The sequence below is a fragment of the Triticum dicoccoides genome, chromosome 7B (assembly GCF_002162155.2).
Source record: "Triticum dicoccoides isolate Atlit2015 ecotype Zavitan chromosome 7B, WEW_v2.0, whole genome shotgun sequence".
NCBI classification, from domain to species: domain Eukaryota; kingdom Viridiplantae; phylum Streptophyta; class Magnoliopsida; order Poales; family Poaceae; genus Triticum; species Triticum dicoccoides.
Window position 1 is genome coordinate 574,426,772 of NC_041393.1, and position 13,101 is coordinate 574,439,872.

Genomic DNA, 13,101 nt, shown 5'->3' on the forward strand with positions numbered 1-13,101 from the left:
ATAAGCTGAGCCGGCGGCCTTCCGACGACGATCTTCTCGGACTCCATGATCAGCATATCACCCTTGCGGCCGTTCATTATGTGTAACTTACTAATCATCGCACACGAGTACTTGCAGACACATCGTGTGCGATACTCCTAGACACCGCAAGCAACTAGTTTGCATTTTTCAAAGTTTTTTGTACGAACAGAATCACACACGAACTTACTATAGTAACCATCTGTGTTATAATTTCTCATTGCAAACAGTTCATCCGAGTGGGCTGTTTGCTGCTTATCACACGCATCTGGTTTACACGAATCATTTATGTTCTTTTGGCTGATCGCAAATGCCTCATATCACACACTTCTTGTTAAGATGAACCATTTTCGTTCTCTTGCCTAATCGAAAACAGTTTGTCCGAGTGAACCATATGTCGTATATCACACACACCTTGATCTGGCTGACCGTTTCTGTTGCATTCCCTAAAAGCACATAGTTCATCGGAGGGAACTGTATGCCGTATATCGCACACACATTGATATGGCTGCCCGTTTCTATTGTTTTTCCTCATCGCAAACAGTTCTGTTGGATCAACCGTATGCCCAGCATCGCACATGTAACTAAAATTTGAACCATGTTTGATGTCTCCGCCATCGCAAACGTTTTGCACCTTTTTGACGGGTTTTTCACACCATTGTTTGCGATTATTGCATCGCACACAGTTTCGTCAAAGGGTCTCTGATGATAGTGTCGCGTTAGCAGCATCCTGCAGTAGTGTCAAGAGCTAAAAAACGAATTGCTGTCGCCGCCTACCCACTCGTTCACTTGAAGAGACTCCAATGGCAATCCGAGGGGCGAGCCTGCTGGATATGAACTTCAGCAAGGAGTTCACCTTTGCGTTCTCCATTCAAACCCATAAGAGCACCAAGTTGAATGTGATATACGCTAGCTATCCGGACTCGGTGAAGCTCTGCCTCTCCAAGTTCAAGTAGTACCTACAGGAGGAGAAAGCACAAGGTGGCGGGACTAGGCTTATTTCCCATCCATTCATCTCCTGACAGGGACCAGCGGATCTCCGTCACCTAGGTATGCATGTGGGACGAGGTTCTCGTCTACCACTGCTGTAAAGCTATCAGAGGTTCTGGAGCATTAGCCCGTTTCGTTAGCACCGCCAACTGCACCTTCGCTATGGTGGAGAGCAAGAAGAACGCAACTGTGCTTTCCGATCCGGCCATCTGGTGCAACAAGCTTGTCAACATCCAGAAGCAATACAAGCTCATCGACAACGGGCAGGAGAAGGACTCCATGGTTGACCTTTCCGCGACCATCATCGACCCCTGCTACGCCAACATGAAAGAAGACGTCGATACCAAGAACCTGAACACGGCCAAGGACACATACGCATGCTACGGCATGTACAGTCGGATCTTGGACATGAGGGCGTGTCTGCTCCCCGTAACCAACGAGTACACGAACAGCCGCGACATCATGATCAAGCGTGCCAGGAAGGTCTAGATGATGTACTTTTATCGTCTGAGTGTTTAATGCATTAGACTATGTGTCATAATTATCTGTTTTGTCTGAAATATTTCGTCTAAGAACCCGTTAACCTCTTTCCTTTTTAGTGGCTATTTTCTTATGTATGTAACTAGTTCACTGGGCTACCATGTTTTAAATCTCCTTCCTCCCAACATACTTCCCTTCTCAGGTGGACCCAGCAGGTGTCGTACACAGACATTTGGGACTAACCACCTATCCATTTCTATTTCTTTATTTTGTTCAATCTTTCGTCCTATTCCTACAGCGGCTGGCGACGCTGCCGCGCACGCCTCGGTGATCCATCCTAGACTTTGGCGCTGGCTAGGTCATCCCTCTACTCCACACATTCTCCGACGGTGGTAGCTGCATCGGTCCACCCTGCACCCGCACAAGTCAACCCTTGTACTTCCCTCTGCCTGCGTCTTCCCTGGCTCTGGTTTGTTCCGGTCCGAGGACTCGACGTCATCCTCCGCCTTGGTGCTCTCGCCAGGACGCCGCTGTCTGTTGTTCCCAACATGGTCAACAAAACGAGAGGAACCGGGAGACGACAGTTCGTCGAGAGGCTGACAGTCCGGGCCCACCAGGTCCATGGCCTACGTTTTGTTGTTTAACACGCGCAGCCCATGACATGCAGACACAGTCGATCCAGCAGGTTTCATATTTTTTGGGGGTCCAGGAGGTATTAAGTGGCCTTTGGGCCTCCCAGTCTAGCTTGTCTATAACATCAGCAGCCCAAGTTATGTTTTTTTCAACACAATGCACAACTTAGTTCTATTTCTATACCCCCTATATATTGTGCAAATAACTTTGAAAGATGGTCATTGGATGAAGCCAATCCGATGGTGCAAAGATGGCAAATCTGAGCATTGCTGGCCGTTGGATATCATCTACATTCCATCAGATTATGCCACATGTACAATCTAGAAGACTCCATGGTTGAACTTAAGCATAATGCACAAACCTCAAAACACAAGCACTTCTCCTTTGTTCTAGAATCTTCTGTATCATAATTGCCCAAACTTTTTTTCTAGATGAATTGCCATTATTTGTTTTTACTTTATGCTTTACAACACACAATTCCATGAATCTTAAAATAGATTAACTTTTTTATAAAAACGAATTGATTTTGAATGAGATGAACTATATGAATTAAACGTACATATACATCATGCATATATGACCCAAAGCTTACATGCTAGAGTGTGGTATTTATTCATAATTTGGTTGCCAAATCTCATGCGTACAATGCATGTGTACCTTACTAGTTTCTGTAAGAATGCAAAACTGAACCTATGTTTTCCCTTTTGTAATTGTATATATACTTATATTTATATTTATATCTTATTTTATTACATATATATATATATAATATAGTAGAAACAACATAAAGTTATGTTAAACCTATTGTTCGTCCAACCATTGTATAGACCTTCCCACTTCCTGTATTTTTCATTTTTATTCATCCTATATCTGAATTTTCTCCCACTTTCTTTGTTGATGTAATCTGAGTTTTCTCCCAGTAGTTTTCCCTAGAACCAACTCAACTGTCCCAGGTCTAGCCTAAAAATAATAATACCCCACGTCCTAATAACTCATCAAATTAAAATGATATTTTATTTCGTAAATCGAAAATTCTTACAAAATAATAATAATTGTTTATATATAAGTTGGCAAGTTAACTCCTGGTGATTGCGTACATAAACTTGCAAAGATTTTACTGACCAATCAGTAATAGACGCGCAATCATATGTTTAAATCTTTATAAAATTTCTCTATCCAGCCCAACATGATATTTTCACCCAGCCCAGCAAGTCTGTGGATTTCGAAAAAAATGCAAATGGGCTTTAAATTCTACCATAATATATAAACGGGTTGCATACACTCTTTATCATTGTTTCATCCAGACCATCAAATGGATTAAAAAACCAAATGGACTGGCTGACATGTGGGCCAGTAGGTCAAAGCCTAATCACTTTCACACAAAAAATACAAATGTCGAAGTCTAAGCAGGCCATTGGATTTACATCCAACAGCCGACATTCTTCTTTAATCTCTCGTCTTCTTCCCCAACGCTGCCAGGACCGCCTGCTCCAGCGTCCGGCGTCCAGCAACACTATTTCGCATGCCTTGCATCAAAATGCTACCCCACTGACGGCCAGGGCATCCCTCCACTCCTCTGCACCTCATGTTATTCTTTGCCAAGTGTAGGCCCACCCCGCACCTAAACCAGTCAATTTCCCACTCCTCTCCGTCTGCGACTCCACTACCACGTCTTCCCCATCTCCGGGTTGTTCCAGTCTGGGGCCTCGTCATCATCCACCGGCCTTGGTGTGCTCGGCATGGTGTGGTCAATTTGGTCAACAAATGAGAGTCATCGGGAGATTATTGTACGTGGAGAGGCTGACAATGGGGACGCACCACGCCCATGGACGCATGCATGCACTGCATCCTTTTTACCCTAAAAATAATGTTTTCTCCCCCTGACGGCTGGGCCCACCAGCTACATCTTCGCACGCAAGGAAGTGCATCCTTATTATGGGCAAAAAATGATTCCTCCCCCTGATAGCTGGGACCCATCAGCTATATCTTCACACGCAAGGAAGTGCCTCCTTATCCTCCCTGACAGCTTGGACCCACCCGGTCGAACCGTACGTAGGGTTGTCTCTATGGTCGCGAACGAGTACGTACATTTTTTTGCGGTGGAACGTCTACATACATACTGGTCGATCGGTCTCTCTGCAAGGATGAACCGTGGCCGAGCAAGGAGCGGCACGTATGAAGTAGCAGTTGAGGCAGTCCTGTATAAATCGTGTACGCGTACGTACATCCATACTGCGAGAAAGTAATATGGCTACATACATACATATGGGCGGGGTCTCGAACGCATACAGTGACGGTGTCCTGTTCATCGGCACCCAACTGACTGGGTCGGAATGGAGGAAACCGCGTCATGTTCACTGGGAGGCAAGCGACTGAGTCGGAATGCGTCATGTTCATCTGGAGCCAACTGACTTGGACGGAACAGCCCAAACCGGGTCATGTTCATTGACTCGGGGTCTCGCGCCCCACAAAATGGAGGAAATGGAGTTCTCTTCGACCGCCTACGGTCGAAACGGGGTCATGTTTATTGGGAGGGGTCTTGCGTACCGCAAAACGGAAGAAACAGACTTATCTCCAACCACGTACGGTCGAAACGGGGTCCTATTCATCAGGGGGGTCTAGCGTACCATAAAACGGAGGAAACAAACTTCTCTCACCCGCCTATGGTCGAAACAGGGTCCTTTTCATCAGAGGGGTGTGTGGTGTACAGTAAAACAGGACTCCACGGGCTATTGTTCATCCGGCCTCCATGGGGTCATGTTCATCCACCCCAATCAGCTGGGTATGTGGAGGCCTCCTCAGGGTCCTATTCATCGAGCGGCAATGGCATACTACCACGGGGTCATGTTCATCCAGCGGCAACCGCGTACTACCACGGGGTCCTGTTCATCCAGCGGCAACCTCCTACACACGGCAAGGGTCCTGTTCATTCAACCCCCACCGGGAATTGTTCATCCATAGCTAACCCAACCGGGTCGACTCACCATGTCTCGAGTCGTTCTACGTATCACGCGCGGCAGCAACAAGCACTGTTCATCCAGAGGCAACCCAACTGGCTAGCTATGTCTCGTACGGGGGTTCCGATCGGCTTTGATACGTCTCCAACGTATCTATATTTTTTTTATTGTTGCATGCTATTATATTATCTGTTTTGGATGTTTTATATGCATTAATATGCTATTTTATATTATTTTGGGGACTAACTTATTAACCCAGAGCCCAGTGCCAGTTTTTGCTTGGTTTTTATTTTTTAGAAAAGGAATATCAAACGGAGACCAAACGGAATAAAACTTTCACGATGATTTTTCTTGGACTAGAATACTTGGAGAGGGGGACAGAGGAGTCCCGAGGAGGTCACAAGCCTGCTAGGCGTGCCCCGGGGGGGGGCTGAGGGCTTGTGGGCCCCTCAGGTGTCCTCTAACCCTAATTCTTGCTCTATAAATTCCCAAAACCACCAGATGCATCCATAAAAATACTTTTCCGCCGCCGCAAGCCTCTGTTCCCGTGAGATCCCATCTTGGAGCCTTTTCCAGCATCCTGCCGGAGTGGGACTCGATCACGGAGGGCATCTACATCAACCTTATTGCCCTTTCGATGAAGCGTGAGTAGTTTACCATAGACCTACAGGCCCATAGCTAGTAACTAGATGACTTCTTTTCTCTCTATGATCTTCAATACCATGTTCCCCTTGATGTTCTTGGAGTTCTATCCGATTTACTATTCCTTTGCAATGTGTTGTCGAGGTTCGATGAATAGTGGATTTATGATCAGATTATCTATGAATATTATTTGAGTCTTTTCTGAACTCTTTTATGCATGATCAAATATCTTTGTATTCCTCTTTGAATTGTCGATTTGGTTTGGCCAACTAGACTGGTTCTTCTTGCAGTGGGAGAGGTGCTTAGTTTTGGGTTCAATTTTACGGTGTCCTCACCCAATGACATAGTAGGGGTAGCGAGGCACGTATTATATTGTTGCCATCAAGGGTAAAAAGATGGGGTTTTCATCATGTTGCTTGAGTTTATCCCTCTACATCATGTCATCTTACTTAAAGCGTTGTTGTGTGATACGTCTCCGTCGTATCTATAATTTTTGATTGTTCCATGCCAATATTCTACAACTTTCATATACTTTTGGCAACTTTTTATACTATTTTTGGGACTAACATATTGATCCAGTGCCCAGTCCCAGTTCATGTTTGTTGCATGTTTTACGTTTCGCAGAAACCCCATATCAAATGGAGTCCAAACGGGATAAAAACGGACGGAGAATATTTTTGGAATATTTGTGACATCTGGGAGAAAAATCAACACGAGATGGTTCCCGAGGGGGCCACGAGGCAGGGGGGCACGCAAGGCGGTTACTACTCTTCTTTGGCCGCAAGAAAGCTAATTTTCGGAAAAATAATCTTGGCGAAGGTTTCAATCCAATCGGAGTTACGGATCTCCGGATATAAAAGAAACAGTGAAAGGGCGGGATCTGAGAACGCAAAAACAGAGAGAGGCAGAGAGACAGATCCAATCTCGGAGGGGCTATCGCCCCTCCCACGCCTTGGGAGCCAAGGACCAGAGGGGAAACCCTTCTCCCATCTACGAAGAAGGTCAACGAAGAAGAAGAAGAAGGGGGCTCTCTCCCCCTTGCTTCCGGTGGCGCCGGAATGCCGCCAGGGGCCATCATCATCACTGCAATCTACACCAACACCTCCGCCATCTTCACTAACATCTCCATCACCTTCCCCGCATCTATATTCAGTGGTCCACTCTCCCGCAACCCTCTGTACCCTCTATTTGAACATGGTGCTTTATGCTTCATATTATTATCCAATGATGTGTTGCCATCCTATGATGTCTGAGTAGATTTTCTTTGTCCTACCGGTGATTGGTGAATTTCTATGATTGGTTTAATTTGCTTGTGGTTATGTTGCTTTCCTATTGCTCCCTCCGTCTCGCGCAAGCGTGAGGGATTCCCGCTGTAGGGTGTTGCAATATGTTCATGGTTCGCTTATAGTGGGTTGCTTGAGTGACAGAAGCATAAACCTGAGTAAGGGGGTTGTGGCGTATGGGAATAAAGAGGACTTGATGTTTTAATGCTATGGTTGGGTTTTACCTTAATGATCTTTAGTAGTTGCAGATGCTTGCTAGAGTTCCAATTATAAGTGCATATGATCCAAGAAGAGAAAGTATGTTAGCTTATGCCTCTCCCACAAAACTTGATATCGGTCTAGTAAAGTAGTCAATTGCTTAGGGACAATTCCGCAACTCCTACCACCACTTTTCCACACTCGCTATGTTTACTTTATTGCTTATTTATCTAAAAAGCCCCTAGTTTATATTTACGTGCTCTTTATTATCTTGCAAACCTATCCAACAATACCTACAAAGTACTTCTAGTTTCATACTTGTTTTAGGTAAAGCGAACACTAAGCGTGCGTAGAGTTGTATTGGTGGTCGATAGAACTTGAGGGTATTTGTTCTACCTTTAGCTCCTCATTGAGTTCGACACTCTTACTTATCGAAAGAGGCTAAAATTGATCCCATATACTTGTGGGTTATCACTCTATTCTTATGAACTCAATACTCTAGATGCATGCTGGATAGCGGTCGATGTGTGGAGTAATAGTAGTAGATGCAGGCAGGAGTCAGTCTACTTGACATGGATGTGATGCCCATATTCATGATCATTGCCTTGGATATCATCATAAATTTTTGCTTTTCTATCAATTGCTCGACAGTAATTTGTTTACCCACCATATGTTTTCTTTCAAGAGAGAAGCCTCTAGTGAAACCTATGGCCCCCGGGTCTATTTTCCATCATATATTTTCAGATCTATAAACCAAGAAACCCAAAAATACCTTACTGCGATTTATTTAGATTTACTTTAGTTTGCCTTTTTATTTATATTTTATACCTATCTCTACTATATCTCACTCTTGTTTGAGACCGTGAAGGGATTGACAACCCCTTCTCGCATTGAGTGCAAGTGTTTGTTAGTTTGTGTAGGTGCATAGATTGGAGACTTGCTTGTGCCTCCTACTGGATTTATACCTTGGTTCTTAACTGACGGAAATACTTATCTCTACTTTGCTACATCACCCTTTCCTCTTCAAGGGAAAAATCAACGCAAGCTCAAGAAGTAGCAGGAAGAATTTTTGGTGCCGTTGTCGGGGAGGTTCTACATCAAGCCTACCAAGTACCCATCATAAACTCTCATCTCTTGCATTACATCATTTACCATTTGCCTCTCGTTTTCCTCTCCCCCACTTCTAAAACATTTTCAGAAAAACAGAAAATATTTGCTTTTTTATTCGTCTTCTTTTGTTCATCTTTTCGTTTGCCCTTATGTCTTACTTGGTTTCTTTGATCGTTGGCTTGGTATAATTTTGTGTTTATTGAAAATCAGAAGCAAAGAGTTTATGGATCATCATCCACCCGCTAATCTTTTTAAAAGATCCAACTGAAAGAAAATGGGTGCCCCCTTGTTTGGTTTTGGTAATTAATGACAATCTCTATGGGCTAATGGTTGCCTTGAGTTATATTTGAAGGATTTGTCCATAGGCTTTTCTTGGAGTCCATTTGTTGGTTTCAATGAGAGTTTGTGATGACCAAGGTGCTATTCAAGGAATTACCTAAAGATTTGTTATGTGAGAGGCTGATCAAGACTAAGTTAAAGAGTGAATCAAGTTGATCAACACACAAAGCGTGGAAGATGTACCAAGAGGGATCAAGGTATGGTAAGCATTATCAATTAAGCTTTGTGTACTAACCCATGGTCTTCTTGAGAGTTCTTTGTGGGGTTAGGTTGCAGTGTGCACGTTCAAGTGATGCATCACGAAGAGATCAAGTGCTTGAAGATTGCCGTCCATTGTGGTGACAATGGACTTGTGAAGATGTGCCAAAGAGTGGCTCACCCATAGTGGAGTATGGGGGAGCAATCTACTAGTCTTCACTGAGCCAACGCAATGCAAGAAAGGTGGTCCAACTTGAGGAAGTCAAGATTGTCTACATCTAGCTCAAGTGGACTTTGTATAAGGGAAAGGTTTGGCCTTGATAAGTTCTCTATTTTACCGGTCTCATGGTGGTAGTTTGGAGACCGGGTTATAGGATTGATTACCGTACTATCAGGGGGGCTCTCAAGTGAGTAGCTTGATCCTATTATTCGTAGAGAGCTCAAATCATTGCATGCTTGCATCATCTTTCTTGGTTCTTTTTTGGTTTTCTCCTTGTGAGATTTGGAGCTTATGGTCATCTTCTTGACAAGCTCGAGTTCATCGAAAACGGAGTTCACATGCTTCTTCTATTGCATTTTTGGTGTTGAAGGCTTTACCGGTCTTATTCGAGGAAGGGTTTTCACCATTTTCTTATGGGCCTTTTCTAATTTCCTTCTTATTGTTATTTCTATCAAGATTGTGTTAGCCCTTGTCTCTATCTTTCCAACAAACTTGGTTTCATTGAATTCAGAGTCCGTTTGCATAGGTTGTGTCAGTTTTGGTATCCTTAAAAAGGTTGCAGCGGTAGTACCGCTCACGGGAGCGGTACTACCGCTTGGAGGGGATGTAATTTTCTACTACCTCTCTTGGGAGCGGTACTACCACTTGGAGCGGTACTACCGCGGCTACTCCCGTGGCTACTTTCACTCTGGACCAAAAACTTGTCATAAGTCTAGTGGTGGTAGGCACAAATCTATTTTTTTAGTACCACCCCGGCGGTTCTACCGGCCTTTTGCCTCCCCGCTATTGTTTTTCAAAGGGCTTCCACCGCCCTAGTGGTAGTACCGCTCCCATGAGCGGTAGTACCACTCTGTGCGGGCTGTGAGCATAACGGTTGGATTTTTCCCCACCTATAAAAGGGTGTCTTCTTCCCCAATGAACCTTATCCTTTGAGCTCGTGTTGTTCCCCCATTGTTGACCTTCTTCAAGCTTGCTATCTCTCAATCCCTCCATGGGTTCTTGCTAGTTTGGGGGGGGAGAGGAGATCTAGATCCACATTTCCACCAATCACTTTCTCCTCTATGTGAGGGGAACCCCTTGGATCTAGATCTTGGAGTTCTTAGTGTTCTCCTTCTTGTTCTTCCTCCCATTTTCTTCCCTAGAATTAGTTGCTTTGGTGGGATTTGAGGGATAAGGACTTGGGAACTCCGTGTGCCCCTGCCATTGCATTTGGTGCATCGGTTTGAGTTCTCCATGGTGATACGTGGAAGTTACAAGTTGAGAAGCTTATTTCTCTTGGGTGCTTGGTACCCTTGAGCTTGTTCCTCTTGGGTGCTTGGGCGCCCTAGACGGTTGGTGGTGTTCGGAGCTCAATCATTGTGGTGTAAAGCTCCGGGCAAGCGTCGGGGTCTCCAATAAGGTTGTGGATATCACCCCGAGCAATTTGACGGGTACTGGTGACCGCCCCCAAGGGTTGCCAAAGAGTACGGGTTCGGTGACCGCCCCCAAGGGTTGCCATTTGTACGGGTTCGGTGACCCCTCAAGGGTCCCTTAGTGGAATCACGCCATCTTGCATTGTGCGAGGGCGTGAGGATATTATGGTGGCCCTAGTGTCTTCTTGAGGAGCATTGTGCCTCCACACCGCTCCAAACTGAATTAACATCCGCAAGGGTGTGAACTTCGGGATACATCATTGTCTCCGTGTGCCTCGGTTATCTCTTACACGAGCCCTTTACTTATGCACTTTACTTTGTGATAGCCATATTGTTTCTTGTCATATATCTTGCTATCACTTACTTGTTTATCTTGCTTAGCATAATTTGTTGGTGCACATAGGTGAGCCTAGTTGTTGTAGGTTTTGTGCTTGACAAATTAATAGCTAGGTTTATTCCGCATTTGTTCAAGCCTAAACCATAATTATTTTAAAGCGCCTATTCACCCCTCCTCTAGGCGACATCCTCAATCTTTCACCAACTATGATGAACCAATTGCTAGTGAGTTGAGTGCACTATATTATCTTTATGAAGTTTTGTTTAAAATTCGTGAATCTGAAAATTGTGATGAAGTGCTAAAAGAAGAAATTTATGAAGTGATCCATGATAGCTCCTTGAATAAAAAGCATGATTGCAATGATGTTATTATAAATTCTAATAATGTTAATTGTTCTAATAATATGATAAACCCTAAGCTTGGGGATGCTAATTTTGCTATGTCCACCACTTATTGTAATGATCATGATTGGGGTGATTCTTCTTATGATCTTGAAATTTTATTTATGCCTCATGATGAATATGAAATTGATAGTAATGTTTGCAATATTATTGAAAGTGGGTTTGGAAGAGTGTCAACTCTAGGTAATAATGATCCCACTACTTTGGAGATTGATCAATCTTATGAATTTTTTGATAAAAGTGGGCTTGGAGAGGTCATGACTTTAGTTAATGATATTTCCACTATTTTGGAAGAGTCTCTACTTTGCATGCATGTAGATCATGTATAGAAAGTTTTATATGATAGCTATATTGTTGAGTTTTAATATGATCCCACATGTAATTATTATGAGAGAGAAAAATATGGTTGTAAAAAATTTCATGTTATTAAATTACCTCCCGTTATGTTTAGATTGCTATTGTTTCTTTCTTCTTCCTTGCATATGCTAGTTTTTGCTTGTCTTCATAATTTGTTTGCTTATAAAATGTCTATGCATAGGAAGTATGTTAGACTTAAACTTGTTTTTCACATGCTACATGATGCTCTCTCCGTGTTTCAATTGATATCTTTCATGTGAGCATCATTAAAATTATCAACGCCTAGCTAAAAGGCTTTAAAGAAAAGCGCTTGTTGGGAGACAACCCAATATTTTTATTTTCTGTTTTTAAGAGTTTACAGATTATTACTTCTGTAGTAGTTGTGTTGTGGTGTTTTAGTTAGTGTTTGAGCCAAATAAGACCTTTGGGATTGTCTACGATGATAGTTGATTTGATATTGCTGAAAAACAGAAACTTTTGCGACCAGTAGAAGAATTTTTAAGTTTCACAGAAGCGTGATAAAATCATGATTTTTGTACACAAGATTTATATACAAATTTCCTAGGTTTTCCTATTTCTTCATACTTTTTGTAGTTACAGAAGTATACTAAGTTTTCATATTCCTATAGACTGTTCTGTTTTTGACAGATTCTATTTTCTATGCGTTGTTTGCTTATTTTGATGAATCTATGGGTAGTATCGGGGGGTATGAACCATGGAGAAGTTGGAATACAGTAGATATTACACCAATATAAATTTATAATGAGTTCACAATAGTACCTAAAGTGGTGATTTATTTTATTATACGAACGGATCTCATGAGTTTTCTGTTGAGTTTTGTGTTGTGAAGTTTTCAAGTTTTGGGTAAAGATTTGATGGACTATGGAATAAGGAGTTGCAAGAGCCTAAGCTTGGGGATGCCCAAGGCACCCCAAGGTAATATTGAAGTACAACCAAGCATCTAAGCTTGGGGATGCCCCGGATGGCATGCCCTCTTTTGTCTTCAATCCATCGGTTAATTTACTCGAGGCTATATTTTTATTCACCACGTGATATGTGTTTTACTTGGAGCGTCTTGTATGATATGAGTCTTTGCTTTTTAGTTTGCCACAATCTGTCTTGATTTACACACATTTCTAGAGGGACACGCATTAATCATGAATTTATTAGAATACTCAATGTGCTTCACTTATATCTTTTGAGCTAGGTAGTTTGCACTAGTGCTTCACTTATATCTTTTTAGAGCAGGGCAGTAGTTTTATTTTATAGAAATTGTTGAAATCTCATGCTTCACTTATATTATTTTGGGAGTCTTTAAACAACATGGTAATTTGCTTAGGTTATGAATTTAGTCCTAATATGATGGGCATCCAAGAGGGATATAACAAAAACTTTCATATAAAGAGAGCATTGAATACTATGAGAAGTTTTATTCCTTGCATATTGTTTTGAGATATAAAGATGGTGATATTAGAGTCATGCTAGTGAGTAATTGTGAATTGGTAGAAATACTTGTGTTAAAGTTT